This window comes from Bubalus kerabau, chromosome 2, assembly GCF_029407905.1.
Source record: "Bubalus kerabau isolate K-KA32 ecotype Philippines breed swamp buffalo chromosome 2, PCC_UOA_SB_1v2, whole genome shotgun sequence".
Lineage (NCBI taxonomy): Eukaryota > Metazoa > Chordata > Mammalia > Artiodactyla > Bovidae > Bubalus > Bubalus kerabau.
Genome location: NC_073625.1, coordinates 57,922,579 through 57,940,463, shown reverse-complemented (window position 1 = coordinate 57,940,463; position 17,885 = coordinate 57,922,579). Strand labels below are relative to the sequence as shown.

At 40.4% G+C, this 17,885-nt stretch overlaps 1 pseudogene; it reads right to left on the bottom strand.

Annotated features, from left to right (window-relative positions):
* Positions 1-371: 371 nt before the first annotated feature.
* The window catches only part of LOC129644424 (EMI domain-containing protein 1-like), a 30,889-nt pseudogene continuing 13,375 nt past the window's right edge, over positions 372-17,885 (bottom strand).

The window sequence follows — 17,885 nt, the reverse complement described above, 5'->3', positions numbered from 1 at the left end:
ACATCTACCTGCTGGGGCAGTCACAGGCGGTTGTGGGAGCAGATGGTCCCCTCCTCCAGGCCCCCGGGAGAGACTGAGGGTTCAGTGGTCAGAACTGACACAGGAGCCCTGAACACCCAGTCAGATCAAGTAGCCTGACCTCAGGGTCAGGAACCCAGCACCGGAAAACAAGGAGAGGAGGGCTGCAGGTGGGCTCCCCAGGTTTGGGTGGGGAGCAGAGAGGCCGAGACTTGCCGTCCTCGTCATCCCCAGAAGTGTGGAGGGCCAGGCAGTTGATGAGACTACAGAAGCTCCAAACCTGCCGTCCCTGCCTCAGACCTGTATCACCCCACTTCGGAGAGGGCAACTGAGGCCCAGGGCCCTGAGCCCTCTCATCTGGGCCACACCTCCCTCTCAGGCCCCAGTCCCTGCTGAACCTCATGGAAGGCAGATGCACACCGGGTACCAGGACCAAGACCCCCAACCAAAGGCCTAGGTGGCGCAAGGGACCCTGAGGATATTAATAAATATGGACCAGCAGGCCCCAGAGGCAGTCCGCCCAGTCCAGGCTGGGAAGGGAAGCCTGGCCTGGCCCTCCCCATGGGGCCACCACCACCTTCAGTTTGTCTTGTCTCGGCTCGTGGGGCCAGGATCCGGTAGCTGGCGGTGAGGCCTCTCTTTTTGCCCTTCAGGAGGCTGGGGGTGCCCCTGGGGGTGGCAAGGCTTGTCCCTGACCCCTCTGGTTCCAGTGGGCTCTTCTCACCAAAGTCTCCTTTGCAGCCAGGTTCTCCCCACTGCTCCCATGGAGCCTTGGAGGCCAGGCTCCCCTTGCAGTCCTCTTTGGCTCTTTTCTCCAGGGTGGCCTGAGATTTCTTTAGGTACAGTGGGGCCTGGGGGTCCCCTATGTCCAGGACTCCCAGGAATGCCCATGAGGCCAGAAAGTCCAGGAGGACCCATGAATCCCGGGGGGGCCTGGGGACCCAGCCGGTCCAGGAGGCCAATGGCTGCTGGTCTCAGTGAAAGTGTTGGACAGAAACAGGTCCTCAAGCTGGGAGATCCGGGTGTAGGTTGGTCCAACAGGGCCTGGGTGGTGGGGGAGGGAGGCCAGGGGGCCCAAGAGGGCCTGGGGGCACTGGAGGTCCCCTCTCTCCGGGGTACCCACAGCTCTGGCCTGACCAGAGCTCCTTGGGGGGCCCTGCAGACCTGGTGGACCTCTCATCCCCATTGGGCCCCCACTGCCGGGGTCTCCCATGGGGCCAGTGGGCCCAGGAAGCCCCTGAGCACCAACTCCATCATCTCAAGGGAACAGAGGAGGCCTCTGGTTTTCTCTGGCTCCCAGCAGCCCTCGAAGGCCTCCATCCCCGGAGCTGCCCTGGGCAACTGGGGAGCCCCAAGGCGGGGCAGGGTCCTCAGGGGGGCAGCTGGGGTCGGGGCCCTGCCCGCTCTGTGACAGTCAGCCCTGCCAGCTTGGCCTCCAGCACCTTCAGCCGCTCCTTCAGTTCCGACACTTTGCTGCAGTTGAGAAAACCAGAGAAGCCTGTAGGCCCCAAGGGCCAACCGCCAGGTGGCGCTGCCCGACCACCCGGGCGCCACGAAACCAGAGGCGCCTGCAACTTCCTGGCAGCTCGGCGGCGAGGGCCTGGAGGCTGCGTATTCACTGGCAGGCGGGCACCGTCTTGTACATCACCTTGACGTAGGTCTTACCCCCATCCTGTAGCTGTCACTCAGTCGTATCCGACTCCCGCGACCCCATGGACTGTAGCCCGCCAGGCTCCTCTGTCCATGGGATTCTCGAGGCAAGAATATTGGAGTGGGTTGCCATTTCCATCTCCAGGGGCTGGATCTTCCCAACCCAGGGATCAAATCCGGGTCTGCTGCATCGCAAGCCTACTCTTTATTAACTGAGCCACCAGGAAAACCCCTGTAGCTGTTGGCCACCTGATGCGAAGAGCTGACTCATTGGAAAAGACCTGTTTCAAAACTTCTGATTTTTGTGTACTCTGTTTCTTCCTTCTCACAGTTTGTATCAGTCCAGCACAAGCCATCATCTGCTTGAAGGACAAAAAAGCAGGATGAAGAAAACCTGAGTACAGAATCTAAAATGAGTGAATGAGTTAGCCATAATTTAACATATTGTTCTTTGGGTTCCTGTTAAAATACTGACTAGTGTTAGGTAATATTATAAAACAAAATATGTAATGAAAAAGATGTTTGCATTGCCTAATATACATTCTTGGAATGCTAGGCTGAAAGACAGTGATATAAATCATATATATATATACACATACTCATATACACAATTCATATATATGTGCACACACACACACACACACAGGCTTTGAAATATTCTTTCCCTTTCCTTACCATGTGACAGTGGATAGATTTCAATGTAGCAAAAGATGATATCTCCCACTTTAATTGTTTAGATTTTAATAATGAAACTTAACTCAGAAATTTATCAAAGGAAGGAAATACAATCTGAAAGTGTGTGATGAAGTTAGGGAGACTGTGGTTCAAATTTTCATTAAAATAGGATTAACATCATATAACTCTAGCAACAGTGTTATATTAGAAGCCATCAGATAACACTGTTGCTTTAAATCAGAAGCATGAGTATGAGGGAGAGCTGTCTAACAAATGTGCCTCTGTCAATCTTAATGCTTTATGATTCCTACAAATACACAATTAAGTGAAGAACTGCTAGTCTTCATTTGTGGTTAGTAGATCATAAAATTTAAAATATGGAATCAATTTAACAGAGTCTGGAAGAGAAGAATGCCATATTAAAAAGCTCTCATGCTGAAATCGTTAAAATTAAACTTTAATTCTAATCTTCACACTTATAAGGCATATAATTCTGAGAAATTCAGTTAATTTATCTAAATCTCAGATTCTTTTTTTGTAAAAATATTATCAAACCTATAGATTTGTAAAAAAATTAAATATGTCTCATATATAAAATAGAACTTGGCTTGCAAGAAGTAAACTTCAATGAATTATGTATTCATAGCAGTATATGCCGAAGAATTGATGATTTGGAACTCTGGTGTTGGAGGAGACTCTTGAGAGTCCCTTGGACTGCATGGAGATCCAACCAGTCCATTCTGAAGGAGATCAGTCCTGGGATTTCTTTGGAAGGAATGATGCTAAAGCTGAAACTCCAGTAATTTGGCTACCTCATGAGAAGAGTTGACTCATTGGAAAAGACTCTATGCTGGGAGGGATTGGGGGCAGGAGGAGAAGGGGATGACAGAGGATGAGATGGCTGGATGGCATCACTGACTTGATGGACGTGAGTCTGAGTGAACTCCTGGAGTTGGTGATGGACAGGGAGGCCTGGCGTGCTGCGATTCATGGGGTCACAAAGAGTCAGACACAACTGAGAGACTGAAATGAACTGAACTGAACAGTATATGTGTGTGTGTGTATATATATATATATATATATATATATATATATATTTGTAAATGCCTTCATATTGCTAGATGGATATTCAAATATGTTTTCTCATTCAATATCCATTGCCAAATAATATTATCCTACAAAATAGCTTACTCCATTAGAAGGACATATGCACAACTCAAAATAAGAGAGTTGTTTCTCAAGTAGCATGCTAAGTATATGCAGGAAAATTATCACTGACACTAGATTCTATCTTACAAATTTCAGAAAACCAGTTAAGATCAAAAAGTAACTTGGCAAAAGGAATTGAACTTACCAGGTCAACACATTGTGAATCTAATCTTTTACATTTTGTATCTAATTTGCTGCATTTTTTTTGGATGATACATTTTTATGTTCCTAGGTCACTACAAAATAGAGAAGTGCCTGCTAAACTGCATTAAATTGCTCTCAATATAGCTTTAAAAAATGCTGTAATATTGCCTTAATCAGACTGTCTCAATAACCTTAGCAGCTCACTGTAGATCTGCTGGATAAAAGAATCTTAGTAAACTGCCTCAAAATTTAGTTGATTTCAGACTGTGCACACCTAGGTGGCTGATCATTTTCTAGAAATGGTGTCTATAAATTTGGAAGCTCACAGACTCACCAGGCCTGTAAATTACTTATGTAATTAAAATAAGTAGCTGTTTTCTTTAATGTGCAATTTTATGAGGAAGTAACTATTAATACTATATTAGAATTGAGCATGGAACAACAGACTGATTCCAAATAGGAAAAGGAGTATGTCAAAGCTGTATATTGACACCCTGCTTATTTAACTTATATGCAGAGTACATCATGAGAAACCCTGGGCTGGAAGAAGCACAAGCTGGAATCAAGATTGCCGGGAGAAATACCAATAACCTCAGATATGCAGATGACACAACCCTTTTGGCAAAAAGTGAAGAGAAACTAAAAAGCATCTTGATGAAAGTGAAAGAGGAGAGTGAAAAAGTTGGCTTAAAGCTCAACATTCAGAAAACGAAGATCATGGCATCCAGTCCCATCACTTCATGGGAAATAGATGGGGAAACAGTGGAAACAGTGTCAGACTTTATTTTTTTTGTGCTCCAAAAACACTGAAGATGGTGATTGCAGCCATGATATTAAAAGACACTTACTCCTTGGAAGAAAAGATATGACCAACCTAGATATATATTGAAAAGCAGAGATATTGCCAGCAAAGGTCAAGGCTATGGTTTTTTCAGTGGTCATATATGGTTGTGAGAGTTGGACTGTGAGGAAGGCTGAGCACTGAAGAATTAATGCCTTTGAACTGTGGTGTTGGAGAAGACTCTTGAGAGTCCCTTGGACTGTCAGGAGATCCAACCAGTCCATCCTGAAGGAGATCAGCCCTGGGTGTTCATTGGAAGGATGCTGAGGCTGAAACTACAATACTTTGGCCACTTCATGTGAAGGGTTGACTCATTGGAAAAGACTCTGATGCTGGGAGGGATTGGGGGCAGGAGGAGAAGGGGACAACAGAGGATGAGATGGCTGGATGGCATCACCAACTCGATGGACATGAGTTTGGGTGAACTCTGGAAGTTGGTGATGGAAAGGGAGGCCTGGTGTACTGCAATTCATAGAGTCGCAAAGAGTCGGACATGACTGAGCAACTGAACTGAACTGAATGCAAGTCTGTGTAAGAAATGTTTAATGTCACTGTGAACATATCTTGTATTATTTTTTATAGAAGAGTTGCACCAGGTCTTAAAGAGCAAACCAAATGAAAAGTTCTTCTAATATCACATTTCACATAATAAAATGAGACATATACATGACATTTATTTGGGAAACAATGGCTTACTTTATTTTGGGGGGCTCCAAAATCACTGAAGATGGTGATTGTAGCCATGAAATTAAAAGACGCTTGCTCTTTGGAAGGAAAGTTATGACCAAACTAGACAGCATATTAAAAAGCAGAGACATTACTTTGTCAACAAAGGTCCATCTAATCAAGTCTATGGTTTTTCCAGTAGTCATGTATGGATGTGAGAGTTGGACTATAAAGAAAGCTGAGCACTGAAGAATTGATGCTTTTGAACTGTGGTGTTGGACAAGACTCTTGAGAGTCCCTTGAACAGCAAGGACATCCAACCAGTCAATCCTAAAGGAGATCAGTCCTGGGTGTTCATTGGAAGGACTGATGTTGAAGCTGAAACTGCAATACTTTGGCCACCTGATGTGAATACCTGATTCATTTGAAAAGAACCTGATTCTGGGAAAGATTTAAGACAGGAGAAGGGGACGACAGAGGATGAGATATTTGAATGGCATTACCAACTCAGTTCTTTGGAACTCTGCATTCAGATGTTTATATCTTTCCTTTTCTCCTTTCCTTTTCACTTCTCTTCTTTTCACAGCTATTTGTAAGGCCTCCCCAGACAGCCATTTTGCTTTTTTGCATTTCTTTTCCATGGGGATGGTCTTGATCCCTGTTTCCTGTACAATGTCACGAACCTCATTCCATAATGGGAAAGACTAGGGATCTCTTCAAGAAAATCAGAGATACCAAAGGAACATTTCATGCAAAGATGGGCTCAATAAAGGACAGAAATGGTATGGACCTAACAGAAGCAGAAGATATTAAGAAGAGATGGCAAGAATACACAGAAGAACTGTACAAAATAGATCTTCACGACCCAGATAATCACGATGGTGTGATCACTGACCTACAGCCAGACATCCTGGTATGTGAAGTCAAGTGGGCCTTAGAAAGCATCACTATAAACAAAGCTTGTGGAGGTGATAGAATTCCAGATGAGCTATTCCAAATCCTGAAAGATGAAGCTGTGAAAGTGCTGCACTCAATATGCCAGCAAATTTGGAAAACTCAGCAGTGGCCACAGGACTGGAAAAGGTCAGTTTTCATTCCAATCCCAAAGAAAGGCAATGCCAGAGAATGCTCAGACTACCTCAAAATTGCACTCGTCTCACATGCTAGTAAAGTAATGCTCAAAATTCTCCAAGCCAGGCTTCAGCAATATGCGAACCGTGAACTTCCTGATGTTCAAGCTGGTTTTAGAAAAGGCAGAGGAACCAGAGATCAAATTGCCAACATCCACTGGATCATGGAAAAAGCAAGAGAGTTCCAGAAAATCATCTATTTCTGCTTTATTGCCTATGCCAAAGCCTTTGATGGTGTGGATCACAATAAACTGTGGAAAATTCTGAAAGAGATGGGAATACCAGACTACCTGACCTGCCTCTTGAGAAATTTGTATGCAGGTCAGGAAGCAACAGTTAGAACTGGACATGGAACAACAGACTGGTTCCAAATAGGAAAAGGAGTATGTCAAGGCTGTATATTGTCACCCTGTTTATTTAGCTTATATGCAGAGTACATCATGAGAAACGCTGGACTAGAAGAAACACAAGCTGGAATCCAGATTGCCGGGAGAAATATCAATAATCTCAGATATGCAGATGACACCACCCTTATGGCAGAAAGTGAAGAGGAACTAAAAAGCCTCTTGATGAAAGTGAAAGAGGAGAGTGAAAAAGTTGGCTTAAAGCTCAATATTCAGAAAACGAAGATCATGGCATCCGGTCCCACCACTTCATGGGAAATAGATGGGGAAACAGTGGAAACAGTGTCAGACTTTATTTTTCTGGGCTCCAAAATCACTACAGATGGTGACTGCAGCCATGAAATTAAAAGATGCTTACTCTTTGGAAGGAAAGTTATGACCAACCTAGATAGCATATTGAAAAGCAGAGACATTACTTTACCAACAAAGGTTCATATAGTCAAGGCTATGGTTTTTCCTGTGGTCATGTATGGATGTGAGAGTTGGACTGTGAAGAAGGCTGAGCGCCGAAGAATTGATGCTTTTGAACTGTGGTGTTGGAGAAGACTCTTGCGAATCCCTTGGACTGCAAGGAGATCCAACCAGTCCATTCTGAAGGAGATCAGCCCTGGTATTTCTTTGGGAGGAATGATGCTAAAACTGAAACTCCAGTGCTTTGGCCACCTCACGTGAAGAGTTGACTCATTGGAAAAGCCTCTGATGCTGGGAGGGATTGGGGGCAGGAGGAGAAGGGGACGGCAGAGGATGAGATGGCTGGATGGCATCACTGACTCGATGGACGTGAGTCTGAGTGAGTCCAGGAGTTGGTGATGGACAGGGAGGCCTGGCGTACTGCGATTCATGGGTATGCAAAGAGTTGGACACGACTAAGCGACTGATCTGTTCTGACCGACTCAGTGGACATGAGTTTGCGTAAACTCCAAGAGTTGGTGATGAACAGGGAGGCCTGGCATGCTGCAGTTCATGGGGTCACAGATAGTCGGACACAACTGAACTACTGAACTGAACTAAGAAGATAAATTATTTTCTTCTGCACAGTGATATGTTTTGGGAATAATTTATAAATAGCAATCAGTTTCACATTCTCCAGTTTTCTTATGTTGTATTGTAGTGGTTTTCAACCCTGGTGTGGCAACGTCCTCCCTAATAACAATCATCAAAGTATAAATTAAAAGAAAACTGTACCATCAAAGTGCTTCCCAGGTAGCTCAGTAGTAAAGAATCCACTTGCTAGTGCAGGAGACACAGGAGATGTAGGTTCAATTCCTGGGCTGGGAAGATCCCCTGGAAGAGGAAATGGCAATCCACACCAGTATTGTTGTCTGGGAACTCCCATCATCAGAAGATCCTGGCCAGCTACAGTTCATGGGGTCACAAAAGAGTCAGACATGACTTATTGACTGAGCATACATACACATAGGAAACACAAACTTTAAATGATACAATAGACCGGTTAGACCTAATTGATATCTATAGGAGATTTCATCCCAAAACAATGAATTTCACCTTTTTCTCAAGCGCACATGGAACCTTCTCCAGGATAGATCACATCCTGGGCCATAAAGCTAGCCTTGGTAAATTCAAAAAAATAGAAATCATTCCAAGCATCTTTTCTGACCACAATGCAGTAAGATTAGATCTCAATTACAGGAGAAAAACTATTAAAAATTCCAACATATGGAGGCTGAACAACACGCTGCTGAATAACCACAAATCACAGAAGAAATCAAAAAAGAAATCAAAATTTGCATAGAAACACTGGTGCACTGGGACAACCTAGAGGGATGGTATGGGGAGGGAGGAGGGAGGAGGGTTCAGGATGGGGAACACATGTATACCTGTGGCGGATTCATTTTGATATTTGGCAAAACTAATACAATTATGTAAAGTTTAAAAATAAAATAAAATAAATAAATAAAAATTAGGAGTATCAATCCTCAATAAGGCCTTCAGTGCTAAAAGGTATTTCTCATGATTTGAGATATACTTAAAAATTAATTAGTAATAATTTATTAGTGACACACTTATGAGAGTCTGTCATTTCATATTTACTCAAAATATCAGTGTAAATGAATCTATTGAAAACTAAGTACAGATAAAGGTGAATTGTGGAAGAGATATAAGAGGATGTGTGAAAAATTACAATATAAAGACAAAAATTTCAGTAAAATTAAGATTTTAAAATTTAGTCTTATTATAATCTGATACAGTTGTTATGGTTAGAGTTTGCATTGGTTTAACCTTTGAACATTTTATTAAACTTTATTTCCAATGATGAATAAATTTCTGTCTAAATTAAAAAAAAAAAAAGAAAATGAAAACACAACAACCCAATACCTGTGGGACACTGTAAAAGCAGTCCTAAGGGTTCATAGCAATACAGGCACACCTCAAGAAACAAGAAAAAAGTCAAATAAATAACCTAACTCTACACCTAAAGCAACTAGAAAAGGAAGAAATGAAGAACCCCAGGGTTAGTAGAAGGAAAGAAATCTTAAAAATTAGAGCAGAAATAAATGCAAAAAAAAAAAAAAAAGAGAGAGAGACCATAGCAAAAATCAACAAAGCCAATAGCTGGTTCTTTGAAAGGATAAATAAAATTGACAAACCATTAGCCAGACTCATCAAGAAACAAAGGGAGAAAAATCAAATCAATAAAATTAGAAATGAAAATGGAGGGATCACAACAGACAGCACAGAAATACAAAGGATCATAAGAGACTACTATCAACAATTATATGCCAATTGGACAACGTGGAAGAAATGGACAAATTCTTAGAAAAGTACAACTTTCCAAAACTCGACCAGGAAGAAATAGAAAATCTTAACAGACCCATCACAAGCACGGAAATTGAAACTGTAATAAAAAATCTTCCAGCAAACAAAAGCCCAGGTCCAGACGGCTTCACAGCTGAATTCTACCAAAAATTTAGAGAAGAGCTAACACCTATCCTGCTCAAACTCTTCCAGAAAATTGCAGAGGAAGGTAAACTTCCAAACTCGTTCTATGAGGCCACCATCACCCTAATACCAAAACCTGACAAAGATCCCACAAAAAAAGAAAACTACAGGCCAATATCACTGATGAACATAGATGCAAAAATCCTTAACAAAATTCTAGCAATCAGAATCCAACAACACATTAAAAAGATCATACACCATGACCAAGTGGGCTTTATCCCAGGGATGCAAGGATTCTTCAATATCCGCAAATCAATCAATGTAATACACCACATTAACAAATTGAAAAATAAAAACCATATGATTATCTCAATAGATGCAGAGAAAGCCTTTGACAAAATTCAACATCCATTTATGATAAAAACTCTCCAGAAAGCAGGAATAGAAGGAACATACCTCAACATAATAAAAGCTATATATGACAAACCCACAGCAAACATTATCCTCAATGGTGAAAAATTGAAAGCATTTCCTCTAAAGTCAGGAACAAGACAAGGGTGCCCACTTTCACCATTACTATTCAACATAGTTTTGGAAGTCTTGGCCATAGCAATCAGAGCAGAAAAAGAAATAAAAGGAATCCAAATTGGAAAAGAAGAAGTAAAACTCTCACTATTTGCAGATGACATGATCCTCTACATAGAAAACCCTAAAGACTCCACCAGAAAACTACTAGAACTAATCAATGATTATAGTAAAGTTGCAGGATATAAAATCAACACACAGAAATCCCTTGCATTCCTATACACTGATAATGAGAAAACAGAAAGAGAAATTAAGGAAACAATTCCATTCACCATTGCAACGGAAAGAATAAAATACTTAGGAATATATCTACCTAAAGAAACTAAAGACCTATATACAGAAAACTATAAAACACTGGTGAAAGAAATCAAAGAGGACACTAATAGATGGAGAAATATACCATGTTCATGGATTGGAAGAATCAATATGGTGAAAATGAGTATACTACCCACAGCAATTTATAGATTCAATGCAATCCCTATCAAGCTATCAACAGTATTCTTCACAGAGCTAGAACAAATAATTTCACAATTTGTATGGAAATACAAAAAACCTCGAATAGCCAAAGCGATCTTGAGAAAGAAGAATGGAACTGGAGGAATCAACCTACCAGACTCTAGGCTCTACTACAAAACCACAGTTATCAAGACAGTATGGTACTGGCACAAAGAAAGAAATATAGATCAATGGAACAAAATAGAAAGCCCAGAGATAAATCCACGCACATATGGACACCTTATCTTTGACAAAGGAGGCAAGAATATACAATGGATTAAAGACAATCTCTTTAACAAGTGGTGCTGGGAACTCTGGTCAACCACTTGTAAAAGAATGAAACTAGAACACTTTCTAACACCATACACAAAAATAAACTCAAAATGGATTAAAGATCTCAACGTAAGACCAGAAACTATAAAACTCCTAGAGGAGAACATAGGCAAAACACTCTCTGACATACATCACAGCAGGATCCTCTATGACCCACCTCCCAGCATATTGGAAATAAAAGCAAAAATAAACAAATGGGACCTAATTAACCTTAAAAGCTTCTTCACATCAAAGGAAACTATTAGCAAGGTGAAAAGACAGCCTTCAGAATGGGAGAAGATAACAGCAAATGAAGCAACTGACAAACAACTAATCTCGAGAATATACAAGCAACTCCTACAGCTCAACTCCAGAAAAATAAATGACCCAATCAAAAAATGGGCCAAAGAACTAAACAGACATTTCTCCAAAGAAGACATACAGATGGCTAACAAACACATGAAAAGATGCTCAACATCACTCATTATCAGAGAAATGCAAATCAAAACCAGTATGAGGTACCATTTCACACCAGTCAGAATGGCTGCGATCCAAAAGTCTACAAGCAATTAATGCTGGAGAGGGTGTGGAGAAAAGGGAACCCTCTTCCACTGTTGGTGGGAATGCAAACTAGTACAGCCACTATGGAGAACAGGGTGGAGATTCCTTAAAAAACTGGAAATAGAACTGCCTTATGATCCAGCAATCCCACTGCTGGGCATACACACTGAGGAAACCAGAATTGAAAGAGACACGTGTACCCCGCTCTTCATCGCAGCAGTGTTTATGATAGCCAGGACATGGAAGCAACCTAGATGTCCATCAGCAGATGAATGGATAAGAAAGCTGTGGTACATATACACAATGGAGTATTACTCAGCCATTAAAAAGAATACATTTGAATCAGTTCTAATGAGGTGGATGAAACTGGAACCTATTATACAGAGTGAAGTAAGCCAGAAAGAAAAACACCCATACAGTATACTAACGCATATATATGGAATTTAGAAAGATGGTAACAATAACCCTGTGTACAAGACAGCAAAAGAGACACTGATGTATAGAACAGTCTTATGGAGTCTGTGGGAGAGGGAGAGGGTGGGAAGATTTGGGAGAATGGCATTGAAACATGTAAAATATCATGTATGAAATGAGTTGCCAGTCCAGGTTCGATGCACGATACTGAATGCTTGGGGCTAGTGCACTGGGACAACCCAGAGGGATGGTATGTGGAGGGAGGAGGGAGGAGGGGGAATACATGTATACCTGTGGTGGATTTATTTTGATATTTGGTAAAACTGGTATAATATTGTAAAGTTAAAAAATAAAATTAAATTAAAAAAATAAAAATAAAAAAGGACAGATGCCGGGAGCCGGCATATTGCATATTGAGTGAGGATCTGTAATAGCTCAACTGGAATTCTATCACTGCCTGGAGCCAGCGTGAGGCACTCCGCCCATGACAAAGGTCATGAGGAAGGAGGCTCGGCATACGCAAAGGCGGGATCGAGCCTCAGGAGTCCCCCTGGAAATCCTCAAGCATCTACCCCCATAACCAGAGCCTGCCTACTTTACTACTTTGTGCTCTCACCTACACCTCTGACTTTACGGGGGGCTGTCCCCCACCACCTCTTTCGGAGAAGGAGTTAACCTAGAGCTCCAGTTGATAAAAACTCCTAGGCATGACAAGAGTGTTTTAACCTACAAACTCCTCTGAAGGTTCTCTAGCCAGCCTGACAGGCTTGTCCGGCCACATGTGATTGCTCACAGCCTCCCAACCATGAGAGGCACAAGATGCTTTAAACCTTCTAAAAACAGGTTCCTTAGAAAAGTTAGAAAATTATTAGTATAAGTATAATGGGCTGATTAGAAATCATATTGGTGAAGGGTTTTTCATTTGTTGAGCCAATGTTTACTGCTAAGTCTCCACATCCCCTGCCCTTATACACATTAATGAATATATAGAAGAAATAAGTATTAACCTTTGATATTAATCACGTTAGACCTTAGGCTAAGTAAATTCTTTCCTTAACTAAAACCCACTACACCCTCACTCTATAGGAATGTAACTTTATTTGGGTGGCGTCTGTTTTAAGAATAATCACCCCTGGAGAAATAAGTGTCCTGGTTGACTGACCGCTGTCACAAGGAGAGGGTCGTAAATTGTCAGCAGGCCCCCCGGCCAGAAGATGATGTAACACCCCTAAGACCTCTGTATACATTTGTATGAAGCACCTGACTTTGATAAAAGTCAGGACTGCTGACCCCGCGTGACTTTTGCATAACACCTCAGTGTATAAAAGTAGACCATGGAAAATAAAGAATTGGGATCAGTTTCTCGAAATACTGGTCTCCCCATGTCTCTCTCTCTCTCTCACTCTGGTTGAGTCTCCATCTGGAGCGCGGAACCCACCATGCTTACTAATTATGCCTGGGCTTCTAAGATCCGACCGGGGAGGCCTCAGTGTCTCCTCTCCTCCGGGAGAACGGAAGGACGCCTGCGGCCTACGTAAGTGGTGCAAGCTTCTTGTCTTGAAGTTTTATTGGTCCCCCGCGTAAACCAAGCTACTCAGCCTCTTTTCTCCACTGAATTTTCCTCACTGAGCTATCCTTATTCTATTCCTTAATTAACGTTTAATTAAGCAGTTGTTCCCTGACCCTCGCCTAGCCGTCTCTCCTTCGAATACCCTGGATCAGCTGGGGCTGGTCCCCGGCAGACAATATTAAAAAAAATTGAGAATACCAAGTGTTCCTGAGAAAGTATTGATAATAGACATTTAATAATTTTCCCCTTAATATTTTTCTGAGATTGTTTTCATAGGAAGCATTCTCCAGTTTCTAAGCACTGGAATTCTAGCATTAGGTAGCTGAAGAAAAAAAACAGAAAACAAAACAGGCTTTGGGAGCCTCAGCTTACAATATTGCAAAAGAAACTACAGACAGAATTAACAAGTAAAATATGGAACATTGTCATTTTTTATTGCACCACTTGCAGACTGTAAAATTTATTAATAATTTATTGACAGACAAAGCATTTATCTCTTGTTTTTCAGATTTTGTGTTCTATCGAAATCATAATGGGCATTACTCATGTTCAGTATCTAGGTAAAAATATTTGTCCTATACCCTTTTATGGCTACAGAATATGCAACGTTTTCTAAGCTTCCACTAAAGACAAATGCTATAATTCTCAGTGTTACTAAAGTAGCAAGTGCTTATGTTTTTACACTTCAGTTTCTTTAAAGGCCACCAGCTCTTGAAAACAGGACTCAGTTTCAGTATGGTAAAATTTGAAGACTTAATTTTGGCAATTGGATTTGAAAACTATTAATAAGCCATACATGCACATGATAAATTCTTGCCAATAGGTTAACATATTCCTTTAGCTGGTTAAAATAAAATCCATTCATAAGGTTATATAAAATAGTTATTCTAAAGTCACTATCCCAGTGATCTTATCATTAACTTGCCCAACTATCACTGAATTTTCTTATAACGTTAATTAGGAACTTGGTCTCTCTAGCAGGGCTAGAAATTTTATAAGGTGGGACCATTGTGGTTCTTCATGTCATGGATATGTCTCTTTCCCTAAGGGAATCGTCAGAAGATAGTTCATGGCTAGGGTGCCATTATCCATCATCTATGAGTTAGACAAATTACCTTGGAACCATGGAAAAACCCAACTTCTACAAATAAAAAATAAACCTTTTCAAATTATTATAATTTACATATGACATATAATATTATTATGCCCTGCAAAAGTTGAATTTTTAGTACAATGTCAGTTTTATTAATAAATCTGGTTACCCAGAAACACAGTAAAAATCTTGGTAAAATAACTCAAGGACAGCGACTACTAAAGGGGAGTCATTTTTAACTGAGTAGGGTAAAGTAGAAATTACCACTTTTGCAAACCAGAGGTAGTTAACTGATGATCATTTTTTTAAGAATATTTTCAACTCCAGCTGTCTCATTGAAACACCTCTCATACCAGCAACCGTCATCTCTACTGGGGATTTCCTCCTCAAAACAATTGACAATAAGAGCAAATTCAATAATGAGACATTTAATGTTAATAACAGAGAAATTATGAATTAATATTGTATCTTTGTGGGATTTTTTTATGCAATATGAGAGTAGCAATAACTTAGCAATGTCTATCAATTTCACTGAGGCAGTAGTATTTATTATTCATCTGAACTAGGAGTCAAGAACAGAAATTCCAGCTCAAACAGTGAAGTAACTAGGATTTCCCAAGATACTTGCTTTTAGGCATAACTGTTGATGGTGGTCATCAGGTGATTTTCTTCAAGGGAGTAGAGGGGATTAGCAATCTTGCCCAATTCCTACACTGTTTCAAGTAGGGAGACTTTTATGATGAAAAGTCAGTTTTGTGCTCTGACTAGTGAATGAAGTAAAAAAGATCTATACATAATCTATGGGAGGTGAGAGGAAAGTGAGAAAGAAAAGAAATTACTGTCTCCTATTGATAGGCAGGAATGCTGCCCAACTGGAGACTATGTTAACCACACAGTACAAAATAGAACTCATTAATAGCATGTTTGGATAATGTAGGAAGAAATTTGTTTGAAATTTAATTTTACTGGTCAGCGGGAAGAGATTAAGTTTGAGGGTCGACCAACTGCTTACAGTGTCTTCTTATCCATCATCACTGCCAGAGTGAAATTCAAGTAAGAAGTGGGTTGTTGGTCATGTTTCTAATGATTAAAATAAATTAATATTACAAAATTGGTTAATGGGTGCCACAGACATTTTCTAATATTTAGAGTATAGATCCAAGATGGTAGATCTTGTCACTTGACAACAAATTAATAGATAGGAGACCATAAGGCTTTTCCAATGAAGATTTAGTGATGTTTTTAGTTGAAAGTCCTTAATAAGAATAAGATTTCCAGACATTTACCATGACACTTTTTGTCCAAGTCAACCTGTGAAAAGAATTCTGTTGGCTCATTCTGATACTTTGTAGATATAGTGGCAATGATATCAAATCAAGATGACAGTGGAATGCTGTGGACAGAAACCAACTTGACATGTTTAGACTAATGAGTAGAGATAGCTTTCCTGATAGGGATATGGAAAGAATGATGTGAATTTCATTGGTATTTAGGATGTAAATTGGATCAGAGTTTATAATGGACTCTATAAAAAAAGAAAAAATATAAAATGAATTATGACTGTGAATATTCTGACTTGCAGGTATTTACCAAAACAAGACACACTATAAAAAGACCAGGGGTGGCTATTTTATTTGTTCACTCTTTTTCCTCCATTGAGATGGAATTAATGAAATTATGAATTTCAATTTGGGCATGTTGAGCCTGAAATGACTTGGAGATATCCAAGTCAACGTCTTATAAAATCTGTTGAATATTCTGACCTGAAGTTCAAAAAGGTGAATAGAGAGGAGAATGTGGGTGGCAGAAATATAGCATGGTGGGAGAGTGTTTTTTGTTTTGTGTTTTGTGTTTTAAGGCAATAAGTAAGGCTCACTTGAGAAGAAGGTAAATATGAAACAAGAAAATGAAGAATTACTAGATGAGAAGATAGGATGTGATGGGAAGAAAGACCTGTACTCAGAAAACTGTAAGATGCTGATGAAAGAAATTAAAGATGACACCAACAGATGGGAAGATATACTGTGTTCTTGGATTAGAAAAGTAAGCGTTGTTAAAATGATCATACTACCTAAGGCAATCTATATATTAAATGCAGTCACTATCAAATTATCCAAGGCAATTTTCGTAGAATTGGAACAAAATTTGTTTGGAAACATAAAGATACATAATTGTTCATAACAATCTTGAGAAAGAAGAGTGGAATTGGAGAAATCATGCTATCTGACTGATCTTTACTGAAAATCGACATTAATCACAATATGGTGCTGGCACAGGAACAGACACATGTATTGATGGAATAGGATACAGAACCCAGAAATACACCCACATGCTTATGGCCACTAATCTATGGCAAAGGAAACATGAATATACAATGGAGAAAAGACAGTCTCTTCAGTAAGTGGTGCTGAAAACTAAACAGTTTCATGGAAAAGAATGAAATTAGGATATGCTCTCTAACATTGTGTTAAAAAATAAAGTTAAAATAGGTGAAAAACCTAAATGTAAGATTGGAGGCTATAAAATTCCTAGAGTAAAACATAGGTGTTTGTGCACACACATGTATGTGTGTGTGTGTGTGTGTGTGTGTGTGCTGAGTCATGTCCAACTCTTTGTGGCTCCTGGACTGTTAGTCCACCAGGCTCCTGTGTACATGAAATTTTCCAGTTAAGAATACTGGAGTAGGTTGCCATTTCCTACCCCAGGGGATCTTCACCACTCAGGGATCAAACCCATATCTCCTGCATCTCCTGCATTGACAGGGAGTTCCTTTACCACTAAGACACCTGGGAAGTCCAAAACCATACGTGGAATACTCTTTGATATGAATGTAGCAATATTTTTTTCAGATTCCTCTCCTGACCTAGGGTAACGGAAATAAAAATAGACAAATGGGACTTAATAAAACTTAAAAGCTTTTGCACAATGAAGAAAACTGTAAACAAAATGAAAAAACAACTTAAGGACCAGGAGAAAATATTTGCAAATGATGTCACCAACAAAGGATTAATTTCCAAAGTATAAAAATAGCTCATACAGCTCAATATCAAAAAGCCAAACAACCCAATTAAGAGATGGACAAAATAGCTAAATAGAAATTTCTCCAAAGACATACAGAGGGCCAACAGGCACATGAAAAGGTGCTCAATAAAACTAATAATTAGAGCAATGTAAATCAAAACTGCAATGAGATATCACCTTCAACAGTCAGAATTTC